General features: G+C 40.0%; 1 protein-coding gene across 2 annotated transcripts in view; it reads right to left on the reverse strand.

Annotated features, from left to right (window-relative positions):
- Positions 1-25,890, reverse strand: part of FBXL7 (F-box and leucine rich repeat protein 7) — a 290,290-nt gene that overhangs the window by 122,262 nt on the left and 142,138 nt on the right. The window lies entirely within an intron of this gene.

The raw sequence follows: 25,890 nt of genomic DNA on the forward strand, positions 1-25,890 counted from the left end.
TTCTCCTTGCCAGCTCATAAGGCTTATGCCATGTACACACGGTCAGACTTTCCAGCAGAAAAAGTTAGACGGAATCATTTCATTGGATATTCCGATCGTGTGTGGGCTTCAGCAGACTTTTTTTTTTTGACTGACCTAGAAATAGAACATGTTTTAAATCTTTCCGACGGAATCAATTACTATCGGGAAAACCGTTCGTTTGTAAGCTGTTCCGATGGACCAAAAACGACGCAAGGGCAGCTATTGGCTACTGGCTATTGAACTTCCTTTTTCTAGTCCCATCGTATGTGTTGTACTGTACGTCACCGTGTTCTAAACTGGTGTAGGCAAGTCCGTTTCAGCGGAACTCCATTGGAAAAATCATCAGAATTTATTCTGATGGAAAAATGGTCGTGTGTATGCAGCCTAACGCTAAAGTTCCAGGCTCATTCTTCTGGTGTGTGCTAGTAAATAAATCGGATGCCAGTACCTTGGTAGAAATACCTTGAACAGCAATTCAGTTCTTTCAGACAATTCTGGCCTAAAGGTCTTCGGATCCTTGGGGACCAAGAATTTAGTGGTATCTTGGCAGCAATTCCAAAGATCAAAGAGCTAAAATCGTTTCTGTGTTTACTTTGCACCCACGATCACCACTTCCGTCTAAGTGGGGAACAGTCGCAGACACAGATGCTTCCTTAAACCCAAAGTACCTATCTTGAAGTAGTCTATCACAAGAGGAACCTCCTTCAACATACATCACCTTAGACCTAAGCCCAGGGGACAGCGAACTCTACACCATACCAATGGGAAAGGTTTCAGGGAATTAAAAACCTCTGGAAGGGTTGTTCTAAATATTTATCATCTCCTCAGATCACACCACTAGGACAAGTTCCTTTGTGATTGGATGGGCTGATAAATATTTATAACTCAGAAGTTAACTCAGACATCCATTTTCCCCAAGTAGGTCCTCCCTGTATCCTGTCAGGTAAGGTTCAGGGATGCAGCTAGTTCTCCCTCACCCATTTTTGTTTTCCACCTCATTCTTTTCCTCTTTCTTCCTTACCTTTTTCCCTGCTTGCACTGTAGCCTAACCTGCCTCTCTATACCCATTACCCTTTGCCAGAATTCTAGCCTTATAATTAGTACCTCATCTGCAGAAGCTCATACATTTGTATGAGGTAGGGTTCATACTCAATAGGAAAGGGACTATCCACACTATCAATTTCGTCCACTTGGCCCTATCAAAGATGCACAAAGATGTTTTCCTGTCAACAGAAGACCTTTGATAGGGTCGACTGGACCTTTAAAAGCCTCACGCTAGAGGCAATTGGACTTGGCTTGACATTATGCTTGACACCTACCACTCAGGTTTGTGTAAATCGGGAGTTATCGTCTCCTTTCCTATTAAAAAAAAAATGGGACAAGACAAGATTGTCCCCTCTTCCCACTTATTTTTATTCTCTTACTGGAACCACTTCTTCATATGAGCCGAGTAAACCTCAATGGAATCCAAAGTGGCAACTGCATACACAAGAGCTCTGGTTATGGGGATGATTCTCTCTTTTTCCTCAAAAATCCTGTCCCTACCCAACCTCCTGTTAAAATTTAGGAGTTTTGTGACTCTCTTGAGCTTTTACATAAACTACCAAAAAATCTAAGCACTAAACCTTATCATATCGAAGACGGCATTACAGAATCTTCAAGGTTCAATTTAGATTGACCTCCTACCACATCAAGTATTTAGGGATCTTACTTCCCACAGACCTCTCTAGACTCTATTTTCTTAATTCTGCCCCCTTACTCCCAAACTTTAGGACTCATAAGACAAAATATCCTTCCCAGGATTCTCTATGTGCTCCATACATTTCCGATGATCATTGCTACAAATTCTTTCACATCGATACAAGCTATATTTATTTGTGTGGGTACCCACACCTTCAATAATTAGTCATACCATATTACGCAGATCAAAAAATCTTGGTGCAATAGCTTTACCGGATGTCAAGCTGTATCATCTGATTACCCATCTGACTCAAGCTCTAGACAGGTGTTAAGACACTGAAGTCAAGCAGTGGGTTCAAATGGAGCATTCTCTTTCTGAAATCCCACTGTGTAACCTTCTGTGGTGCCCAAAGGTTATTCAACCAGAAATATGGCCCCATCCAACAATCGCCACATGGAAACACTGCATGACAAGCTTTGACAAATTTGGGATTTCTCCTACCTATAGTATATTGACCATCCTGATTTCACCCCCGGATAACTGGCCAGTGTATGCCACTCTGTTTGACAGAAGTCAGTCATTTGACCAGCTTCTGTCGGACGAGCCTGCTGGAAGACCAGCAGCCGACCGACTACCGATCAGTGCTCTCTGCCAATGGTGGAGAGAGCTGATTGGAGGGCTCTTTTGGGAGGGGGGTACCCCTGTCAGAACAGCTCAGCAGCGGAGATGGCTGTACTAATCTTGCATAGTTAGTACAGTGGCTCTGACCGGAGCTGTCAGTTTTTTTTCTATGTTAAACAAAAAACCCTCATAGTGTGTACCAGGTTTTAGGCCCCTACAGATTCTCCAATTGACAAACTTTCTACATTCCTACCAAAAGGCCATCTGTTCAAACACCCTCTCACTACATTTGAGCAAGAAGGCCAAGCATCTGGCCCCTTCCCTTATGCTTTTTTTGTATTGTACATAATATAACTGGTTACTAACATTTATAGGAAAAGTTGTTCCAGAGGATGTCCACATTTTTTCACTGTAGCAAATGGGATCATGCTTTGCTGGTGTTTTTCACCTTTCTCTGGATCAACTGTGGGTATAGACTTGTGTATATGGGATTGTATGAGATATATATATATATATATTTTTTTTTTTATTGTTTTTTTTATTATTGGTTGAACTAGATGGACGTGTGTCTTTTTTCACCCTGACTAACTACGTAACTGTGTGACTTTTATAAGCTTCTCATCTCGGAGTCATCACAAAGCATGAATTTTTCTTTCCATTCCTCGATTAGTAACAAATACAAGGAGGTAGCCTGTAAGGTGGTGTCTAGATGGTACAGCACTCCCAAATTGCTACAATCCATATATCCAACCACCCCAGAAACTTGTTGGTGAAGTGATGGAACTCAGACAGACTTTTTCTACATATTCTGGTCCTGCCCCAGAGTAGATAACTTTAGTAGTATCTACTCTGGTCCTGCCCCAGAGTAGATAAATTTACCCAAAAATTCACCCGATCATACAATCCCTCAAGACTCAGTGTTTTTCCTTTTTGGGTAAGTCATATAAAAAAAATCAGTCATCAGGCACTTGGTCAAGGCTCTTGTATCCTGGCCCTGCGTAAATCCCCTATACTGGCCACGATTGCAGTTGTTCCACCCAGCAGTGGCCCATCCATTAGGGGCTCCTGGGCACCGCCCCCACTCTCCGATCAACCCCCTATATGAATAATAGATAGATTCATGCCATGAATCTATCCACGGCAGCTGCTGCCACCCCTTATTCAGGCACCCGGCCCCTTTCAGGATGCCGGGTGCCTGAATTACAGTGGTGGGGGTGTTTTTTGAAGCACCTGATTAGAGCCATAGGCTCTAATAGGCTTCAAAGTATGTGGGCTTGTGGTGCAGAGCATTGCACCATGAGTCCACCCAGGTGTTACAACAGCAAATTAATATTTGCTGTTGTAACACTGATTCTCAATCCTGTCAACAGAAGTGAGTGTGAGACCCATTTTCTGATTGGCCGAAAAGAGAAGACTCCCAATTGGCCACCGAGGAGGGAGGAAACGGAAGCATGAGCCATCACCCGTGCAGAGAAGGAGAACTGGAGAGCCGCTGCCAAATCCTGGGAGAAGTGTCGGATAGATAAGATAAGTGCACCAGTCCTGCCCGCTGAACAACAGACCAAAGGAACGTTGGTGGAGGAGGGAGGGGTGGAGACTGATACTGTTTGCTACCCCCCCCAAAGAAAATTACCTCCAGCTGCCACTGGTTCGACCACATTGAGGATATCACACGAATAGGAGACATAAATACCTCTCTTAAAGGGATTACCAATGAATTCACAGAAACTTGTTCTTTTTGGTTGAACTTCTCCTGCTCTACTGAGTAAAAACAAATGATGGTTGATACACCTTCACAGATCCCACAGACAGATAACTATTGTCTGCATTATCTTACCAAGCCCTCTTGACTTTCTAGTTTTATGGTCTTAGGACCACTTCATTCATCTCTCCAGTCCGATGCAGTTCCCAACCCCCCCCCCCCCCCCATTTTACTTTCTCGCTGTATTTTATTTTTATTTTTTCAATTTTTAATACTTACCACATTTGTGTTATCTCTATCTTCAAATTTTGGTTCCAGGTCAGGCACTGAGACACTTGATCTTGATGTTGGTGCAAATATGTATCCCGCTTTGGTTGTTCTGATTAAGACATGCTTACTTTATGGATTTTTTTTTTTTGATGCGCTACAGGTTGACGTGGAACATAGAATGAAATTTCTTTTCCACAGAAAGTTTTGTGAAGGTACGGTGATAATTTGATACTGCTCCTACTTGTTATATGGAAACCTATTCTTTCCAATTTCTAGTTTATACATAATGGGGGTTATTTACTAAAGGCAAATCCACTTTGCACTGCAAGTACACTGGAAGTGCACTTGGAAGTTCAGTTGTTGTAGATTCGAGGGGGACATGCAAGGAAAATAAAAAACAGCATTTTAGCTTGCACATGATTAGATGATAAAATCAGCAGAGCTTCCCCTCATTTCAGATATACCCCTCAGATTTACAGCGACTGCACTTCCAAGTGTACTTTCAAGCACACTTGCAGTGCACTTGTAGTACAAGGTGGATTTGCCTTTTGTAAATAACCCCCAATGTGTTCTATGTATTTGCCTGACCATGTTGTACTCATCATTTTTCTATATATTTGTCACCTGTCAAATTGTTTGGAAAAACTGATCCTATAAACATAGAATATATATATATAAAAAAAAAAAAAAAACTCTTGACGCAAACTGCTGAAGCATGCTTAAAAGCAAGTGGCAGAAACAGTAACAACTTGAACTTATGCGCACTCAGGAGTAGCAGAACACTTGGGCTCACTGCAGATCAAAAAATACTATACAAAAAGTACTATTGGCAGAATTACAAAAAAAAAGTGTACTCTAGTAAACATTCAAACAAATTTATAAAAATTAAGCAAAATAAAAGTCACCAAAAAACATTACAGGAGGAAAGGAAAAATCTGATATTTTTCAATAAGAAATACATTCTTTTTTTTAAATAGATCCCTATGTTTTTTAAATAACATTATAAGAAGAACGTTTGGAATTTAAGTGATACCCTTTACTGGATAACTTACTGTAAGTTATTAGAGAGGCAATCTTTTTGAGAGGCTTTAGATCAGGCTTCAAGCTTTATAAAATTATTTTATATAATACTTTACTACTACTACAACATTATAAAGACAGTACTGACTTCTTAACTAACTGGATTCTCGGATCTATGTAGCTCAGGTAAAATTTGCCAACACAGACAAATCGTGATTTAATTCATAAAATAACCAGTTATGTATTCTCCCCATAGGTCAGCTCATGGTGCTAACATTTATTTTTTCTGTAATGGAAATACTGCTTGGTAATGATAGCATTATGCTATAATGTTTTCAAGCAAGGGAATTCTATATGCCAGAGTTTTGTAATACTTTCCACCATGTTTTAGTTGAGTACATCAAAATCATTTGCCAAGTCTGAACAGACACTTTAAGTATCCTGGAGAATGTGAGAATTGCGACAAGTGAGTTTATTTCAACCAAACCTGTCAATCACCTTTCTCTATAAACACACTACCACTGGCATGTTGAAATATTGTTCAAGGACTTGAATCTATCACTGAGCCTAACACACATCACTGGTTAAACAAAAGAGCTTTAAGGAACATTGACGTTTACATTTAATTAGAGGCATATTTTTAAAGTTGTGAATGTCACTTTCACCAAACATTGACTGGTGGTGAATTAATCACAGTACATTCAAAATGTATGAATATTCATCTGCAGTAGTTGTTTGGTGAATGTCCGATTCTCTGCTTTTAAAATATGCCCCTTACTGCTGATCTTGATAAGAGAAGGTGCCTTTTGCATGTAATGTATGATAAAATGTTTGCAGTTTTACAGAACTGAGCATCACATGCAATAGTTAGGGATTGTATGTTTAGATTTCACCCTATTTAGGGTATAAAAGAAATGAGATACAGTATAAACAGATGCGTTAGCTAAAGTAAAATGCATATTTCTAATTCTGCCTAAATAAAGGAACTAATACTACAGCAGATTACATGTTAGCACTTGCCGACCAAGCCTTTTCTGGGACTTCTTGTTTGCAAGTTTAAATCAGTATTTTGTTTCTATAAAATCACTTGGAATCCCCAAAAGTTATATATAAATTTTAGCATAGACCCTAGAGAATAAAATGGCAATCATTGCTATATTTTATGTCACACTGGGTTTGAGCAGTGGTTTTTCAAACGCAATAAAAAAATAATAATAATGTATTCATACCCCTTGACATTTTTCACATTTTGTCATGTTACAACCAAAAATCTAAATGTATTTTATGCTGGTAGAGACATCCCCAAAAAGACTTGCAGCTGTAATTGCAGTGAAAGGTGGTTCTACAAAGTATTGATTGAGGGGGCTGAATACAAACGCACGCCACACTTTTCAGATATTTATCTGCAAAAAAAATTGAAAACCATTTATAATTTTCCTTCCACTTCACAATTATGTGCCACTTTGCGTTGGTCTATCACATAAAATCCTAATGAAATACATTAATGTTTTGGGTTGTAACATGACAAAATGTTGAGAATTTCAAGGGGTGTGAATACTTTTTTAAGGCACTGTATACTCCAGCTTTTTTTTTAAATATGAAAGATGATGTTACACTGAGTAAATAGATATCTAAAATGTAATGCTTTAAAATTGTGCATGCTCGAGGAATGGTGACGAACTAGGATACTTAAAAATCTCCATAGGCGATGCTTTAGCATTTTTTACAGGTTACCTGTTTAGAGTTACAAAGGAAGTCTAGTGCTAGAATTATTGCTCTCCCTCTAATGTTCATGACAGTATCTCACATGTGTGGTGCGAACACCATTTGCATATGTGTGTGCAACTTACTTCTGCGCATGAGCACAGAGGGATGGGGCTTAACATTTTATTCTTTTTTTTTACTCTGTTCCTTTAATTTGTTTTTATAATTTTTATTTCTGTTACAATTAATGTAAACATGCCTTGTAATACAAATAAGGGATGACGGGTCCTCTTTATGGAGAGATCTGGAGTCAATAAGACTCCAAATCTCTCCTCTACTATTAAAAGCAAAGGAACAAAAAAAGTGTGATTTTTTTTGCTTTAAAAAAAAAAAAAAATAATGTACTACGCCCTAGATGGCATTTCAGTCCTCCAAGATGATAGAAGTCATCAGGGAAGATCTGGTTTCTGGGAACTTCTATGGCCAGCCATGCGACCCGCCGGATAATTTCTCAAGTGCACCGGTAAAAAACAGTAAGCCCAAGAAATGTCTGGGAGCACTTGTCATGATATAGTTATTCGTCGGCTAAAAAAAAAAAAAATTGTCGGGGTTATGGCTGATAGCTTCAGCCATAACCCCGGCAAACCACTTGCAAACCACTTGCAAACCGCAACGTAAATATATTTATTGCATTTGGCAAGTGATTAATAACTGGCAGCAAAATCAGAGTCTAGTGCAATGGAGCAATTACATTTTTTTGTTAGCTTTACACATCTCTAGTCTCCTCTATGTGCAGATGAGTTGGTTTAAAGTCTCCACCTAGGCAAATGTGATGTCATGCAGCTGCTTATGTACCTGCCAAGCCTATGACATTTAGAAGAACAAGGAACATTCAAGCTGAGGAACTTTAAAACACTAGATTGGCAGAACAGAGGTATGAAGGTAAACTACAGTTATACAAAATATTCCGCTTTGCTCTGTCTCTTAAACAGAATTTAGGTTTTACTACGTTTGCCACAGCTGTGTTACTACTGAAACTAACAAAATAAGACATGCCACTGAAGTATACGATTACTAAAAAAAAAAAAAAATTGATAAGTACCTGCTTTACATAATCACACTGGGGTAATGGTGTAAGCTCACTATCAGTATCTAAATAAAATACTGCCTAAACTAGTTAGCCTTTTATGTATGTGTTGCTGCCAAAAACTTGGCCCTTTCCAAAAGCTTTGCCATATGTGTCAAATGCGTTGTGTACAAAAAGGTGTCCCACTGCTACACACAATAAATGAATACCAGTTAATTACTGTTTTTTTTTCATTGGGATTTTATACAGCTTCATTGGGAGACACAGTGGTTAGTGGTTAGCACTTCTGTCTTGCTGCACTAAAATCCTTGGTTTGAATCCTGGCTAGGACACTAACCTTATGTAGTTTGCATGGGTTTCCCAATGATTTCCAATGAGTACCATTCATATCTGTATGACTTCAAGTCGCAGCAACTTCAAAGTAGTCCCTGCACTACTTTGGTCTGACCTTGATGGGACTTGAGGTCCATAGACATAGGCATTGCTTCAAGTTATGGCAATTAAATTAAAAGTTAAATTAAATTAAGTATATGCAAAAAACAAGGCTCCACAGTACAGTACTGTACAAACTTTAAATTCATTATAAAAAAGATAGTGTGCTTACATTAAAACAGCATTAAAAGCCACAATTCACATCATAAACCGTAGACAGGTAAGGTTCTCATAATCAAAATGGCTGAACATCGGCCATGCATGCTCAGTAGCGTGTGTGCATACTGGGTGGAGCTCCATGAATGCGTGGTGATGTCACAAGAATAGACTCCAACCTTCCGGTTTCATCAGAATTTCCAAAATGCCCCTGATGACGTCAATCCTGACAAAACCATGAGAAATTTGAATTGGTTCCCGGGAACACATAACTCTATTCATATGTTGGATTTTATCTGCTATACTCTAAGTTATTAGCACTATTCTGTCTTAAAAAAATGTTTACAGTATTACACTATGTGGGTTTTTCCTTTTATCCTCATGTTTGTCATGATGGAGTGACCCTTATTACTAGCCATGATACCACCTTCACCATCATATGAGGGGAGAAATATCAGACTTCTATTTTGGGTTTACATACAGTCCATTGTTTCTGGTACGGAGGTAAGACTTAGTGACCTAGTAAAAAAGCCAAGGAAATCCAATGGAAAATAGATTTTCAAGTGTACGAGACAAGGTGCTCATAGAGCTGAATAGATATATGCGGTAAATAATACATGGTTTCATAAATGTTTTGTAATTTGAGGAAATCAAAATGTTGGTGGTTTATGATTCTAAAAAAAAAAATAGGTAACCAATATGGTCTACATGTAACTGTTATTTAACATCTATTTGAGCATCAATAAAGGGGAAGGTAGAACCCAAGAGACATGGTCTTTTCTATATTTTACTTATAACCTCAAAGCCAATTTGGCTCTGGCCAGGCATTGGTGGCCTGTTATTGGTTTTTCATTATTGCGTGCCACAAAACCTTTCCTGCAGGTGCACTAATAGTATAGGGTCAGAATTTTTTTTACTGATCTGAGGAAATGCTTAGGGTCCATGCACATTGACATTTAGACATTTTATATGTCGACTTTAAATTTACTGGCACTATCCCATGCCCAGGGAGCTCCAGGTGCTTCATACAGCCTTCTATATAGCTAAATAGTTATAAGTAGTTGGCTATACTATTGCAAATGTATACTCTGTGCACATGTACATGCAACAGATCTCCAAAATTTGGAAATATTGTGTTCAGTAAACACATTTGATGCACCTGTGAGGGTAAACACCAATGCAAAGAAGCATCTGCCTTTACAAGAGTAGGACCATACACTCTTATTTGACAGGCTGTACAGGGCACATGTAGGACGGCATCAGTAAATTTACACCATGCACGTAAAATCCCTATAAAATTGTCAATGTGCATGACATTCCAAAATGTACTAACTTATTTAATTTCTCTCCACCTAAAAATGTGGAAAACTTAACCCATTTATGGGAAAAACACTGGCATAGTAAAGTACAGTAACTGCATAAGTAATTTAACATATTTCAGCTTACATAATGGTGATACCTTTATAATACTGTTATTTAAAGTTGCAGTAAAACATTTTTTGTGAAAGACATTTATAAAAGAATAACAGTTTCTGCACAATGCATTATATTTAAATGTTATTTGAAACATACACACAACTGTAAGGTATAAAACTAAATAATAATTACTAAAATAAACTGCAAATTTGTGTGTTAATAATAAATACACAAAGTAAGAAAGCACAACTTTTTATAAATGTCCTTTTCTATTTTGTACCGCACAAATAATGTGATACAAAGAGGATTGTATCAAATTTAAATTAATCAATGCATACTTTTCTTCAATCCAGCTTGCAGCTGGTAATGCAATAAAATTCCCGTTTTCCATTCCTTACCAAGCCACAAGTGTGACACCAGGGAGTGAAGAGAGACATGCTGCTGAATACAACACTGTACACTGTATATACTTTCCTTGTAATACAATATCTGGGAGGATTCCCTTCAAATCTTAAACTGACAACAGATACAGGTTTTATGCTGTATTCCAAAAGTCTAATTTTTCCAGTGGAATTCATAAACACCACAAAATATATTCATATTTATATATTCCTTTTGGAAAGAAATTGGAGTCAAAATATATCAATTAAAATTTACTTTAACTGGTTTAATAAAACATCTTGGAGAAGCTGTACATGGTAGCCAATCAGCTTCTAACTTTGACACTAAAACCTGGAAACTGGTTTCTATGCAGATCTGCACCAGATTGTGTACTCCAGTTTTAGTTTTATTTCAACACCACTGTCTCATGTGCCCCTGCTTGTGACTACAAGAGATTGTGCTGATGCACATTGCACAGGCATAGTCAAAGTTGTCACAACTGTGACAATCCAGAGTAATGATATGTGATCAACTTTAGAGTAGGGTTTATATGTAGAGAAAGCAGCCGAAAGACAGCAGCACTTAAAGTGATTGTAAACCCTCACCTTGTAAAACAACCCGTTCATTTTAAAATGGTATTGAAAGCGCATGACGCTTAACAAACATATGTCAAGCATTTACAACAACTCTCATGAATTTGGGAACCATGGCTGTCATATGCCTTTCCTACTGTCTTCCCAGCCAGCTTGGGCCTCTATCCTCCTCCTGGCTTCCCTTTCTTCTCTAGACTCTTCTATCCCTTCTCTAGCTCCCTACTAGGTAGGTGCACAAGCTCCTTTCCTCTAGCTTCACCTTTCTACATAACTTTCTTCTGGTTTCCGCTCCTTTTTTTCCTGTCCAGGCTGTATATTGCGCCACCTTTTGGATATTGGTGTGTCCAGTGGATGCCTGGTAGTTGTGGGTAACCTCTCTGGTACCCCTTGTTCCTTATGGTTTCATGAACAATTCTATCTACTGCTGTTGAATTACCTCTCCTTTTTTCTGTTTATGTACTGTATCACCTTATTTTTGCCTTCCTTGTGAGCTAACTTCTGTTTCAACCTCAATGCTAGCTCCTGAGTGAGTGGAAATTTTGCATGTTAAAAGAGAAGTAAGGGATTTTTTTGTCCCATAATCATACAAACCTAGGTGGATGCATTCCGATACTGCATCTGTCCTCTGCCGCCTCTTCACTCCATTCTCTCACCTCCTCGAGCAGAGAGCTGCTGCCTGTCAATCAGAAACTCTTCTGCTCTGCTTCTCCATACTCACTGTAGTGATGAGCTGTGGAGAGGCGGGGAGTGGCCGTCTCAGAGGCTCGCTGAGAGGATGAGTGTTAACCTGGCGGACATAGTCTTCCAGAGTTGGGATGATGCGGTGCCTGGACTGATCTTGGTGATGTCAGTAGCGAGTGGATTTCAGACCACTCTCTGCTGAAAATGGGTCACAGGAGTGCAAAACGAATTGCACTCCTGTGACCCATAGGAGAAGCCCAGCTCAATGAGCTCAAGCTGGACTCCTCCTTTAACTACTTGTTATAACCAAAGAACAACTATTGCAACAGAAAAAAAAACTGAAATGAAAGCTTTAAAATTTGTGTATAGATATAAAAATGTTATCAATACTTTTGTTTCCCCCTTTTTATAAGTGATCACATTCCCACTGTTATGACGCTGCATTGGAGCGGGCAGAGGAGAAACAGCAGCACAATAATCTCCCCAGTGAAAGGCTGTGAAGGGGAGGAATGTCAGGACAAGTCTGATCATTGGAGGAGAGCAGGCTGAGTTCCAAGTACAGCTAGAGAGCTGACCATGGTGTGCTCTCCTGCTTAGTGTGGTTAACTTTTAATAGAAAAGCAGAAGGACTGGCAGAAACACCAGGGATTTCACACAAAGGAACCAATACAAAGAGAAAAGGAGACATTTCCTCCAAGTCCATGGTACATGGTACAGCAGACCCATATCAGGAAAAGAAAATGTTGGAGTAACAAACACTTTAAATACAAAAGAGGATGAAAAAAAGGCAAAAGCAGTACTTTCTGGTTAAAAAAGGTAATTGTCTGTGATGCACAATGCCTTAGCATACTAGATATTTTCCAATAAGGGTTTAGATCTGCCCATAATATAGGATGTTGGCAGTTCCTCACATTCCATTCCCTAGCAATCTTTTTCTAGATCTAAATTTAATGATTTACTTAACCACTACAATACAGGGCACTTTCGCCCCCTTCCTTCCCAGCCCAATTTTCAGCTTTCATCGCTCTCGCACTTTCAATGACAATTGCGCGGTCGTGCTACGCTGTACCCAAATGAAATTTTTATCATTTTGTTCACACAAATAGAGCTTTATTTTAGTGGTATTTATTCACGACTCCGTTTTTTTTTTTTTGCAATATAAGCACAAAAGAAGTGGAAATTTGGAAAAAAAAACAATATTTTCTTTTTTCTATTTTAAAAGAAATCCAATAAAATCAAATGTTGTCATAAATTTAAGCCAAAATGTATTCTGCTACATGTTTTTGGTAAAAAAAAATTCCGTTAAGTGTATAATAATTGGTTTGTGTGATCACGGACATATGTACGCAAATGATCATGTACAGATGTGTGCAGGTGATCACGTACATATGTGTGCAGATAATCATTGGAACATGTGATTTTAGTGGGACATATGTGGGGGACATGTGTTTTTTTATTTGGGGACATGTCTTTTTATTATTTGGGGACATGTGTGTTTTGGGGACATATGTGGTGACATGTGTATTGTGGTGACATGTGTGTTTACACTGTGTGGTGATGTGTGTTTACACTAGACTGGTGATCAGTTAGTAAAAAGCTGTAAAAACAGCTCATACTCACTGATCACCAGCCGGCTGCAGCGATCTGCTCTCCTCTCTTCAGCGATGACTTCTGTGTGAGGAGAGGAGGATCTGATTGCCTAGCAACCGGCTGTTTGTTTACATCACATGACAGCCGTAATGGGACACGGCCGTCATGTGATCACGAGGGCCAATCACAGAGTCCTCCTGCCGATCCGAGATGCGCCGTGTCCGGGTGACACTAGCACATCGGGATCGCGCCACTGCGCGGGCATGCGCACGCGCGATCCCGCTCCTTCTGAAGGACGTTCAGGAAGTAGACGGCTCCCACCCGGCCGTATATGTACATTGGCCGGGTGGGAAGTGGTTAAACACCCCTGTACAACTTTACCAATATTTTACACACTACAAATCCAGGCCATTATAGTGGGGTGTAATATAAATCACACGTTAGGCCCTGGAGCCCCCTTACCTATTCTAACCCAAATGGTAACCCTATATATTACGACCGCTATGTAATTATTATTACAGCATTTTTATGTTTGCTTTAATGGAATTGTCCTTGAAAAATTAATATTTATATTAGTTAAAAACAAAAACCAGCATTCTACCCCCAAAGAGAATCTTCTTACTATTATTACAGCTGCTTTGGTTTTTTGAATTTTACTACAATGATGGCAAGAAAACTTCGATTATTTAGAACACATTCCAGCTATATGATGGCATAGGCATACACTAGCACAGGCAATTTACATTGACTTAGTATATTCATTATTAGAAGCTGTTATTTCACATTAATTTCACAAAGCTGACCCAAAGCAATCATTTTCCCCTTAGTAATGGGCAATGCTAATGTAATGCGATCTTTTCAAACAAGCTGTCAAGTTAATGACAACTATCAATCTTCTACCAACTGGCTGATTGTAATTCATGGTAGAAGTGAGAAGATTTTGTTTTAACTTTCGCCAAGGACTAAGATTGGTGAATGACTGATGTTTTCACCATGATGAGGTAAAATAAACGTTTGCAGTTAAGTAAATAGTATATAGCATGGCTGTGACATCATTAGGATATAAACTTTATATGCTTTATAATGTAACTTCTAACTGCAGCTGCTGCCCATAATTCAGAACTGGTGCTGTTACTAAAATTCCTAATGTATTATAAAAAAGAAATCATCAAAAAGGCAGTAGACATTAAAATATATCTAAAGTCAATTTTTTTCATAGAGTAGATGATTTAAACCCTCGAAGATTTTCAGCCATCTGTATCCTATTAGGAAGAACTCTCTTCACATTCTGTCCTACAGATGCAACAAGAACTGAGAGGAGGAAATCTATCAGTAGTCCTCCACAGAACAAGTGTCCCCACTGGAAGATTTCCCCTCTATTCCCATTATGGTGACAAATCAAAATTGTGTATTTCCCCTTACTTTCAGTACTGGAAACAAAGGCCATCAGAACAAGAAGAGAATAAATAAATCCTGAGAGGGGTTCCAACCCCTTCTATCGAAAATAATAAAATAGGTTTTAACTTTGGGTACATTTAAAAATATTTAAAGATCAGTATCATTATTTTAGGATAAAGAAACCGTGTTCTGAAAAAAAATGTGGGGTCTGCCCTTGCTAGACTGTCTTTTAAATATATGTAGATAGCTGGCTGTCATGCTGGTCCACTAGCCTTAGTACCCACTGAATCACATATATGACTTCCCTTTGTGAAAATTTATATTTCACATCAGTGGTATAGAAAATATAAAATTATAAAATATTAAAAATTATAAATATTAAATTGAATTTCAGGAATAATGTATGTATGTGTATGTACATATTATATTGCATATTTACATTGGTCCAGCTTTGCACAATAAAAGAATGCATTATTCATACCTAATGGACCGATGGGAAAGCTGGAAATCACTATAGTGGTCAGCGCTACAACAGTGATAGGCGCCATCTTTTGGGTCCTGCTCAGATTCCCCCACTACCCCAGTGCTACCCCACTGCACTTTTTTTACAAAGAATACAAAGCATTCTCTGAATGAATGAGGTGGAGAGAAGGGGCAGTGATGCCACCATCACAACCTCATCTAGTCATAGAATAACTTGTATTCTTTGAAAAAAAAATACTATGAATGGCAGTGGTACTGAGCAAGCAACCACCCTGTGATCATTGTGCAGGGAAACAGCTGCTCTCATAGAATCTGAGCAATGCCAAGAAGATAGCGACTATCGGTGCAGTAGCACCAACTACTACAGTGATTTTCACCTTCCCTAGCTGAACACCTGGTATGAAATAGTTTTTTCTTCTGTTTTGGATAGAATGGAGAAAGGTTAAAGCAGGGCCCTCCTGTATTGAATTGTATTGTAACTATACTGTCTGTTGTAAATCGCTGCACAAACTGTTGGTGCTATATACATTCTGTATAATAATAATAATAATAATAATAACAACTCTTTTCAGGTTTTACTACTATCTAAGTTAAGTAGGAGATGCAGGTTCCAACAAAAATCTTTTTTTACTTTTGTCTAAGTTGCTGTTAGAGAGATTTCCCTTTACTTCCTATTCTATGGACATTTTTTTTTTTTACCAGACAGGAAGTGAAGATATTTCTCCAATGAAGCCTCTAACCCCAGTAAGACTTGACAGGAGTTCTAATCCTTCCCCACTTTATAAAAAAAAACAAGCTTTGGCTATAGATATATTTTAAAGCCAGAGCCCTCAAGGCAACTAATATGTTCAGTGGAAGGTCAACAGTGGCAGCAAAAACAGATGTTTCCTTTAAAACCTCATGCATATAAACATGAGAGATTGCCATTGTAACATAGAATCTCCTAGTCTTTACCCTATATTAAAAGGTTCAGGCTGACTACAGTCAATGGGGTGGAAATAAAAAGAAGTAGAGAACGATCACATATACCCATTTACAAAAATACTTTTTCCATGTACCTAAATGGGCGATTGACATGAACACTCAACGTCACCAAATTTAGGGTGCGACCATGAGTTTTCTTCCTGATTTACTGGATATAACAATAGTGGATAGACATTCCACCTTATGGGCAAAGTGAAAAATGCATGATGAGATGGACATGCTTTTTCTGTAGACATCCACCCACCTAAAACGTATGTATGTCAGGATAAAATTAGATACATGGAATATTTCGATAAAATATCAGATTTTCATGCTCAAGCAAAATATACATCTACAGCACCCATCATTGGGATTTTTGTTCGTATTCTCGGTTAACCACTTGACCTCTAGAAGATTTACCCCCTTCATGACCAGGATATTTTTTGCGATACGGCACTACGTTATTTTAACTGACAATTGCACGATCACACAACGCTGTACCCAAATAAAAGTTATGCCATTTTGTTTCCACAAATAGAGCTGTCTTTTGGTGGTATTTGATCACCACTGCGTTCTTTATTTGTTGCGCTATACACAAAAACATACAGAATGTTGAAAAATAACCAATATTTTTTACTTTCTACTTACTTCTACTTTGAATTAAAAAAACACATTTCTTCATAAATTTAGGCCAATATGTATTATGCTAGATATTTATTTGTAAAAAAATCCCAATAAGTGTATATTGATTGGTTTCTGCAAAAGTGATAGCGTCTGTAGTAATGGCACTGGTTGGGAAGGGGTTAAACATCTAGGGCGATAAAAGAGTTAAACGTGTGCCTAACCAGTGTTTTTGCATAAACTGTGTGCTGATTTTACTAAGGGAAGTGATGGATTTTATTCCCTGCAGGGACACAAAATCCATCACTTTCCTCCTGTCAGAAATGAGCTCTGCCTTGTTTGCATAGGCAGAGCTCCGTCCTCTGTCTCTACCCGGCAATAAGCAAGCGGCAGTGGCGGCTGATGGTATATTTTGTTTGGGGGGGCGGCAACACATCCCCCCGGTGGTCGGCTGATCGCTCCCCGCATTTACCCCATCTAGGTCGTGGGCTTCCTCCGGGTGGCGGGCCTCTGCGTCTTCTCCTTCTCCGGCTTCACCGTGGCATGGCTTCCCCTGTGTCTCCTCCCTCCTCCTCCTTGTCAGCCAATAGAATCGCTTCTCCTCTCGGCCAATTGGGTGTCATGACCCGCTTCCTAAGCCAGGATTGGCAAGCAGGAAAAGCAGGAAGACAATAGAAAATATCAATTTGCTATTGTCACACAACTGGGTGAGCACTGTACCCCAAGCCCACTCCGGCTCCAATCATGTGCTTCTAAAAAAAAACTCCCATTGGATTCCATGCATTCGGCACCCTACAGGTAAATTAGAGGCTGGGCGCATGGAGTAGGGGGTTGGTCGGAAGGGTCGCTGATGGCCCGGTGGACATCTATTGCTCAAAACCTGCATATCAGCTTCTGCACGCTCCCCTAGCAGAAGTGCGGAATCACACATATATATATGTGATTCTGCACAAAAATGGCTGCCCTGTAGCAGTATACCTGCTATGGGGCGGTTGGGAATTGGTTCATATTTTGTCTCTTTGTTTATACTGATGATTTCTATGTCATACTAAATCTGTGTTATGCTGGCCTTGCTTTAAGGATGGAAATTAGTTAAGTCAGATGATTTGTTTGTTTTTTTTGTAATTTTTATGCACATCCACTGTTCAGTGAGTGTCAATCCTTCATCCAATGAACCATATTGTTTGCATTTGACTAGTCAGATGACCAGTGAGAAAAATTTACAGGAAATCCTTCCTGTGCTATACTGGTCTTTTCTTGGTAATAACCTTTTTTTACATGTTGAGAGATCATTGTATGACTGTGCCATATTCAAAAGGTCAGCTTAAACTTTATACAACTGTATACAAAGGTTTCTTAGATATGGTATAATTTGAATATGGCAGAATTCTGTTGCTGCAGGGTATATCAGTTTTCAGATAATAGGGTTGAATTTATCTTTGGTATCTGTGGAAATGGAGCTAGGTAGGTATTCACTGAGGAAAATATACACACAGGTGACATATAATGACATCAACTGTACATGTCTAAAGACCCTTGGAGAACAATTTAATGTATGAATTTATGATATATAAAATTCTGAACGTGCTACTTATTAGCATTTATAAATATTATTTAAAAGTTTTTTTTATCTTTTACATAACAGTCCAAAGAACAGTGGATATTTAATATGAATTCAATGCATACCAAGAAATCATAGGAGATATATTAAATCCTAGTCTTATCTCCAGAGAAAGATCTCTTAAGAACAGATCTGCATAAAGTCCTTATAAAAAGCAGATTTTTTCCATTTGTTAATATATTGTTCAGTTAAGAAAGTAAATGTGTTCCAGATAGATATGTTTGTTTTTCACTAGTTTAAAAATGTGTGTTAGTCATGGCTGATATTCTGCAAATAGTATCATACAAATCATACAATATTGAAGAAAGTTCCTTGAATGTCTGTGAAGGTTCTCATTTATCATGGCCATGGTATATCTAGTAGTAGTTAGTCACATTTAGCTGGACTCTTTCTGTAATTTTGAGTAAGTTTTGTAGCTAATCCAAGCCAGCTCTGTTTTTGTAGCTTATCCAAGCCAGTTGTTCAGTTCTGATGAGTGTCAAGAAAACAATAACTCAGTATCTATTTCAGGGGTGCTCAACCTTTTGAAGAGCGAGGATCACTTAAGTGATTTGGTAACCGGTTGAGGGCTACAATGATATTAAATGGTTCAGAATTTAGACTTTTTTTTTTTTTGAATACCATAAGAAACATTTTCCCTTCTGCAAGTGCTGAATGCTGGCAGGAGGGAGGAGGAGCAGAAGCTGTTTTTCAGTAATTGCAGGAGGAAAATGGAGGAAATCAGGTCCTGTATATGCCATCTCCGCCGCCCCTCCTGTCCAAGTGTAAAAGAGCATGGAACAGGGAGGTCACACTGTCAGAGCCAAGCTCGATCTACTCTGACACTCAGCAATGGTGGGTTGGCAAACCTGGATTGTGATCAACAGGTTGCTGCCCCGGCATGTGCTTCCCTGGTTTGAGGTCGTGGGCCATATCAGAGGGCTCTGGAGGCCACCTGTGGCTCACGGGCCACAGGTTTAACACCCCTAATTTATATCCACACATGTAGCCCTGATACCTTAATCCCATTACAATGGAAAGGCATATGTTGTCCAAGAACTGGCTATAAAAATTGTGGAACCACCCTGCTCTAATTACATAATCCCTTGGAATGTCAGAAAAAGCATTACATACATGTGTCTTACAAGCCCAGCAACACACTGAGACAGAAACTTGTAAATCTACAAGACCCAAACACAGTCGGATTATCCGACAAAATGGTCCGATAGGACACATTCCATCGGAATCTCCGACCATGTGTACAAGGGCTTAGTTGTACACTTCAGAAATCTAGCATTTATGGAAGAGTGACAAGAAGAAAGCCATTATTGAAAGAAAGCCATAATAAGTGCTGGTTGCAGTTTGCCAGAAGACAAGTGGAGGAAATCTGCAAACATGTGAAGGATGTTCTGGTCAGATGAGACTAAAATTACATTTTTTTGGCCTAAAAGCAAAACACTATGTGTAGAGGAAAACTAACACTGCACATCACCCTGAACATTTCATCCCCACAATGAAACATGGTGGTGGCAGCATCTTATTGTGGGAATGATTTTCTTCAGCAGGGACAAAGAAGCTGGTCAGAGTCTATGCAAAGACTTGAGACTGGAGAGGTTCACCTTTCAGCAGGACAACAACCCTAAACATACAGCCAGAGCTACAATGGAATGGTTTAGATCAAAGCATATTCATGTGCTAGAATGACCCAGCCAAAGTCCAGACCTAAATCCAATAGAGAATCTGTGTCAAGACTTGAAAATTGCTGTTCACAGATGCTCTCCATTCAATATGACAGAGCTTGAGCTATTTTGCAAAGATGAATGGGCAAAAATGTCACTCTCTAGATGTGCAAAGCTGGTAGAGACATACCCAAAAAGACTTGCAGCTGTATTTGCATCAAAAGGTGGTTCTAGTAAATATTGACTCAGGGGGTCTGAATACAAATGCACGCTGCACTTTTCACATATTTATTTGTAAAAAATGTTAAAAACCGTTTATCATTTACTGCCAGTTTAACACCATTTACTTCTGTGTGCGCTACTGCCAGTTTAACGCCATATAGTTCTGTGTGCCTTACTGTCAGTTTAACGCCATATCGTTTTGTGTGTGTTACTGCCAGTTTAAGGCCATATAGTTCTGTGTGTATTTCTGCCAGTATAACGTCATATCATTTTGTGCATTACTGCCAGTTTAACGCCATTTACTTCTGTGTGCGCTACTGCCAGTTTAACGCCATATAGTTTTGTGTGTCACTGTATGTTTGGCGCATTATATTGCAGTATATTATATTGTATCTGTGGAGTGTGTCTGTGTAGTGTGACTACTCAAATTAAAATGCACCAAACACTTCTTAACATTGATTAAAGCGTATCCATGTACAGATTTCAACTTCTTCTTTATATGTGCTTATAAGCACCGCCCCTTCCCTCCCAAAAATGTCTGGGAGGATAACAAGGAGAGGCAGACTTTCCCTTGGCACTGTAAGGGGACCAGCAACAAATGTGTCCACAGGCAAAGGTGGACATGGTGGTCAGTCCTTAGGCAGGGCATAATTTGCTCTGTTTAGTTAGTTTGCCCATGCTATCCAGCCACAACATGCAGAAGAGATGATGGACTGTCTTACTAAACCTTCCTCATCCTCCTCATCCTCTGTCATACAAGCAGAGAGTTATTTGACCACAGTGTCAGCCACTTGCACCTTGTCATTTTTTTGGCTTTATAAATGCAATTATTGCTGCAGCAGATTCTAGACATGGTATAGATCTGCCACTTTACAGGTAGACTAAGGGGACACCCCAGGCACTATTTTTTAAGGTTTTTTCAATTTTTAAGCTTTCACTTTATTTTCATTTAAAAATGACATTTTTCACAAACTTTTTTTCTTATTGATACATGTCCCCCAGGGCAGGACCCGTACCCCTATAACTATAGTATGCCCAATTACTTGCCTTGAAAATGGGCACTTTTGATTTTTGACGTTCGGCCCCACTGACATTAATGGGGTTCATTATTCGCGTCTGAACTTTCGCTGTGTTCGGAAGTTCTGGTGTGAGTCAAACAGGGGTCTGTTCGGCCCATCCCTAGTGATAATTACTTGGTTTTGACAACAATTGGGCTGACTATAAGGATGTAGAGGACACATATGAAAACTTTAAAGGTTCTTGGCCTAAGTCTGAACAGAAACAAAAAAACGCATATCACAGCTTTACAGGGCCACAGCCTCCACCATTCTATGTAACTCCTTATTCGAGTTTGTCCAGCTATCTCCTGATCTTCTACTCTGTCAACCTTTAAGCCATCCTTGAAAACTCACCTCTTCAGGCACCTCCACCTAAAAACTGTACTTTTACTTTTTCTATAAGCTAATCACAGTTTTGGATCACTTTAAGATTGTAAGCACTCGTGAGCAGGGCCCTTCTAGTCCACTTGTATTGAGCTGTACTGTCCAACTTTTCCTTACAAAGGGCTGTGCAAACTGTTGGCACTATATAAATCCTGTACAATAATAATACACAGACATGTACTGTATGCTCATAGGATACAAAGTGCATGTATTCCTAAGGTCAGCGGCCAAAGAAAGGGTTAAAAGCACCTGTGTTGCAGCTCTGCTAAAGTGCTTTGCAGGCACTTCAGCAGTGCTGCCCATTTCTTTTAATGGGCAGGGCATCTTTGGAGAGGTGTATACACCTCTCCCAAACCACCCCAAAGATGCTGCTTGCAGGACTGCAAGTGTACTGCCCCAGTGTGAAAACACTAGGGAGGCATGAGAGGTGCTTTAACCGGTTCCCGACCAGCGATGTACGTCGGCAGAATGGCACAGGCAGGCAAATGGGCGTACCTGTACATCCCTTTACATTTGCCGCCCTGCCATCGCGAGCGTGCCGGTCGGGACCCCCGTGAGTCCAGTCACGAGTCCCGTAGACTCGATCGCCGCGGGCATACCCGCGATCGTCTCACGGAGCGGCTGAACGGAGAGATGCCATTGTAAACAGCATCTCCCCTTTCTGCCTAGCAACTAGTGACGCTGATCTCTGCTCCATGTGATTGGAGCAGAGATCAGTGTTCATTAAATGAAAGCCCAGCCCCCAAAAGTTAGTAACACACCCCTAGGAACACTTAACCCCTACACTGCCACCCACTGGTTAACCCCTTCACTGCCAGTGTAATTTACACAGGAATCACTGCATTTATATAGCAGTGATTGATGTATAAATGACAATGGTCCCAAAAATGTGTCAAAAATGTCCGATGTGTCCGCCATAATGTCGCAGTCACAATACAAATCGCTGATCGCCGCCATTACTAGTAAAAAATTATTAATAAAAATGCCATAAAACTATCCCCTATTTTGTAAACGCTACAACTTTTGCGCAAACCAATCAATAATCGCTTATTACGATTTTTTTTACCAAAAATATGTAGAACAATACGTATCGGCCTAAACTGAGGGAAATTTTTTTTTATATATATATTTTTGGGGTATATTTATCATAACAAAAAGTAAAAAATAATGCGTTTTTTTCAAAATCGTCGCTCTATTTTTGTTTATAACGCAAAAAATAAAAACCACAGGGGTGATCAAGAACCACCAAAAGAAAGCTCTAATTGTGGGAAAAAAAGAACGTCAATTTTGTTTGGGAGCCACGTCGCATGACCGCACAATTGTCAGTTAAAGCGACGCAGTGCCGAATCGCAAAAAGTGGTCTGGTCTTTGACCAGCAAAATGGTCCGGGGCTGAAGTGGTTAAGGGGCTATTTTTTTAGCGCTATAATACCTGAAAAGCGCCTCAGTGTGAAAGGGGTCTGTCTTATAGTTATTCTCCACTCCAGACTTTACCTTTTATACACTCTGAAAATAGCATTAAGCATGAACAATGAAATGTTGCTCATAAAGTATGACTGCACTCCATCGCAGTAGTCATTAGCTGCCAGGTATTAATCTTGTTCATCTCACATTTCTCTGCTTGACATGAGTTCCTTTGAGCACATTTTCCAAATACATTCTAGCAGGGCCAAGTCTTTTAGCACAGGACAGGCAACAGTGAAACCACTGTGATAAATAATTTGAGTAAGACATTTCTTTTATAACATCTGGAAGCAGCCTATGTGCTCAAGACTAGCTGAAGTAGGCAACACTTCGTTTTTTTTGTCAGTTGAATCATCCTGCTATTGTTTAGATACTTTCCAAGAAGGTACATTTCCAAGTAACATTTGTATCTTCCTTTTAACATTTGGTCTATTCCGCATTTTCTACAAACTCCTGTTTTTCCTGTGTCATGTGAGTCCTTATCTTATACTGGTCCCAGGAGGACTATCTTATCCTCCTCCCCTGATTTAGAGGCCACCTTTCAGCACCAAGGCTGTTACTATTCATATACTGAAAGCTGAAACTTGATCCTTCTTTAGCCTTTTTGATGGCATCAAAAAAAAAAAACATTCCAACCAGATGTGTCCTGTCTCTAAGCAATACATTTTAACACCTAGGCTAGGTCTGGAAGCATGGCTGTTTCCTACTCCTGTTCTTCTCTGATCTAAATGATAATAATAAAAAAGAAAAGAAGAAGAAAAGAAGAAGAACACTTGAAGAACACTTGAAACCAGCAGTGGACAGAAGTGGAGACTTAACCTGGCTATATACACTTGTAGATTCTTCTATCCACGCTAACAGTGAGGATGAACACATTTGCTGTGAGCTATTGTATTTTGACAGCCCTCAAAGCCAACTGTCAAAATACCCAAACATCTGATTGGATACAGGCACTGTTTGGCATCCTTTTCCACCTGGCCAATTCAACCAAATAGAAGGAGAAGAAATGAAAACAGTGACAGATTTTATCTCCCTTGGCTCCAAGCCATGACTGTAGCCATGAAATTAGAAGGTGTTTGGAAGCAGAGCAATGGCAAAACTAGACATCCAGGACCAGCACTAGTGGGGGCAGGGGGTAGCGCTTGCCCGGGTGACGCATCTAGGGGGGTTGTGCCAGGGGTGCCGCCCTCACCCGCAGTGGGGACCGCTGCTCTAAGGGTGTTCCTGCAGCCCGATCAAGTGTAATGGACAGGCCTAGTCTTAGTCCTGTCCATGGCCTAAACAGCCTATGTCTTTTCTGTGTGAGGCATCCCAGAGAAGAAAAGGCTTAAAAGAATGCCCTGGACTGGGGGGACAGAGAAGGCCCTGGGCTGGGGGGTGACGAGGAGGCCCTGGGCAGCCACTCCTGTCCCCTCCTGCCCCCTCCAGAGACTGACAACCATCAGCTCTCTGTTCAGGGAGCACTGAGAACTGAGCGATCGTGTGTTTGATTACTTGGTTCTCAGCCTTAGAGTGGGGGACAGATGCAGAATCCACCTAGGTAAGTATGATTCATAAAATTGCTATACTTCTCCCACTACCTTCCCACTACCTGACATCTCCTCTTTCCTGCTATGTGGCCCACATGACAATTAGGCCTCATTTACATGTGTCCATGCCCAGTGTGATGGCCGTGTACCACATGGGGATACTTGGTGTTCTGCGTATCCCTGCTCAGGCAGTCGAGTCAAAGTCAATTTGGATGCAGCATCTGCATGGACATAGTCGAATGTCAACATTGGACATGCAGAGCAGGAAGGGATGCATGTATCCAAACGCACAGTGTCTGCATTCAGATCTATGCACCCACTTCTATAGGTGAAGCTCTCTGGTGGATGCAGATGCAGCAAAAAGTGTCTCAGCATACAGAACCTGTCTCCACGCCTGTCTGAATGAGTCCTTAGGGGAATTTATCAAAACTAGAGCAGACAGAATTTGGAACAGCTATGCATGGCAACCAATCAACTCATAACTTTAATTTTTAAAGCTGAACAAGCTGAAGATAAAAGCGAATTGGTTGCCATGCACAGCTGTTTCAAATTTTGACTGCACTAGTTTTGATAAATTCCCTCACTGTGTTTAACATTTATTACTCCTGACTACTGCATTCTAAGTATAGCACCTTTGTTAAAGTGATTGCAAAGGCACACGATTTTTATTCTTTGAAGGTAAAAAACCTTCTGTCTGCAGCAGCCCCCCCCCCCCCCCCAGCCCCACCTAATTCTTACCTGAGCATCCTCTCAATCCAGAGATGTCCAGGAGAGCCTTGGCTGTCCCGGAACTTGCACTCCTGATTGGCTTTTGGCAGCAGTGGGAGCCACTGGCCCACACTGCTGTCAATCACAGCCAGTGAGTCAATCAGAAGAATGAAGGTGCGGAATTAAGCCATGGCTCTGTGTGTGAATGGACAAGCTGCTTGCTGTGGGGGCACCCAGAAAGAGGGTAGGGCCAGGGGTGACAGCAAGGGACCCAAGAAGAGGAGGATCCAGGCTGCTCTGTGCCTGAAAGCTTCTCTTTAAGGGTACCTGTGTGTAGTAAAGGATATGCAATAGAATAGTTTTATTTTATTAAAATGAGTATACTGAGGATTGTACTGTCTGCTACATACTTGCTTGTGGCATAGTC

This window comes from Lithobates pipiens, unplaced genomic scaffold (genome assembly GCF_037356315.1).
Source record: "Lithobates pipiens isolate NorthernLeopardFrog02 unplaced genomic scaffold, aLitPip1_a1.2 Scaffold_19, whole genome shotgun sequence".
NCBI classification, from domain to species: domain Eukaryota; kingdom Metazoa; phylum Chordata; class Amphibia; order Anura; family Ranidae; genus Lithobates; species Lithobates pipiens.